Source organism: Octopus bimaculoides, chromosome 2 (assembly GCF_001194135.2).
Source record: "Octopus bimaculoides isolate UCB-OBI-ISO-001 chromosome 2, ASM119413v2, whole genome shotgun sequence".
NCBI classification, from domain to species: domain Eukaryota; kingdom Metazoa; phylum Mollusca; class Cephalopoda; order Octopoda; family Octopodidae; genus Octopus; species Octopus bimaculoides.
Genome location: NC_068982.1, coordinates 16,982,364 through 16,984,182, shown reverse-complemented (window position 1 = coordinate 16,984,182; position 1,819 = coordinate 16,982,364). Strand labels below are relative to the sequence as shown.

The following is a 1,819-nucleotide window of genomic DNA, read 5'->3' as shown; positions in this document are numbered from 1 at the left end:
TATATATATATATATCTGAAAGAAGTCAGGACCAAAATCCTTCAAAGGGATGTTAAGCATCCAAGTCCGCCGGTTCAATCCAAGCAAAGAATATATCAAAAGAGTATATATTCAGTATAGGTATAATCAATAAATAAAGTACCAGGAAAGGAAAAAAAATATAAAAAGGTCTTTTCCGTAACAGATACTCTATGATTGCTTGTTTTTATGTTTCGTTCATTAACTTATCTTAGATTGGTTTCGGCCGTTATGGGCCCAGGCCATGACTAACTCAATAGCACCACCTGGAAAAGTATTTTAATTAATTATTTCGGGACACCATGGACCACTCAAGCAGAGAGTTGCTGTTGGCTGAGACGTATCCAAGTGTATACAGTATTTTCTGGAGGAATTTGTCCAGGTACCGCTTGAAAGTTGTGCTGTCTTTTTCTACTTTAATTTCTTTCGCGATAACATTGAAAAAGGCAGGACGATTTGCAGCGAAAATATCTTAGGAATGAGAACCCAAGTTCGAAATTTCTCCAAGACACCTGATGAAGGCAGGAGGGTATATCAGCCGAAACGTTGTGTTAACAACAAACAAGATGACGGACAAATATCCATCAAATGTAAATAATGTAAATAATGAAACCGAAGAAGTAAAAGACCTCATAGCAGTCAAACAGTAATTGGAAAAATTCCTGCAAGAAATACCAGACGAACCATCGATGCTGCGATATATCACAGCAAAAAATCAACTCCCTGCTTAAATGGGCTACGATGTCGTAAAACATGACTTAAAATACTGCCTGGGCTACTAATGGCTAAGCCTAAGTTATTAATAGTTAGGTAACTTGATGTAGAAGAAAAAAAACAACTATTCTGTTGGGCTTCTGTATTAGTTTTAATTTTGAGACACCTTTCCTCGGGAATCGTCTGAATGTATCTTCGGAACCATTGAAAATATACAGAGAACATAAATTGCGAAATTATAAAGTAATAATAAATTACATACTTAAGACTTCCATGTCCGTAAATTCCGGCTGCTTGCTTGAAATACGTCAGCAATAGGAGAGTTAAGTAATGAAATCCCGGAAAATAAGCAGAACAACTTTTGACTCAAGGTAAAATAGTTTATTTTGTTTTATGAATTTTTTACTGCGATTTATATAACTTTGCCACTGTAAAATCACTAGAAATATGCTTTTTTTTTTTATTAGAAGAAAGTTTTTGACTTATGTGTACTCTATTCAGGTGCAAGACTTGAACAACAGGTTATTCCGTGGGAAATTATCAACACACACACACACACATGCGCGAGAATATTTTAAATTTGTTCATGGGAAACGTTTTGAATAAGCAAATAAAGCTCCTATTCTGTTATGCCGGAACCAGTTTTTCGGGGTTGATTTGAGCTGGACTGATAAAATGTAGGATACATATAATAATAACAATAATCTCTAGATAGAATTTATAAGCATTTAATGCAACACTACTTGCGTTTCCACAAACAACATGTCTCTTAAGGTGTGGCCGTATGCTAAGAAGCCTGCTTCCTAACCACATAGTTCCGGGTTCAGTCCCACTGCATGGCACCTTGGGCAAGTGTCTTCTATTATAGCTTCGGGCCAACAGAAACCTCGTGACGAAAAGGAGCCCGTCACACACACACACACACACACACACACACACACACACACACATATATATATATTATACATATGCACACATGGCTACAGGACGTCACCAAAAGTAAACAACATGAAATACAAAAACAATGAAAGAAAAAAATGGAAAATAGGACAAGTAACATAAAGAACGACACTTCATCAGTTGTCGG

The 1,819-nt window shown here is 36.3% G+C and overlaps 1 long non-coding RNA gene across 1 annotated transcript in view; it reads right to left on the bottom strand.

Moving 5' to 3' along the window:
* The window catches only part of LOC106881602 (uncharacterized), a 21,884-nt gene extending 20,335 nt beyond the window's left edge, over window positions 1–1,549 (bottom strand). Inside the window, exon 1 of the long non-coding RNA XR_001410872.2 lies at window positions 995–1,549. This is a non-coding gene — a long non-coding RNA (uncharacterized LOC106881602). The remainder of the gene's footprint in view (window positions 1–994) is intronic.
* Between the last annotated feature and the right edge of the window lie 270 nt (window positions 1,550–1,819).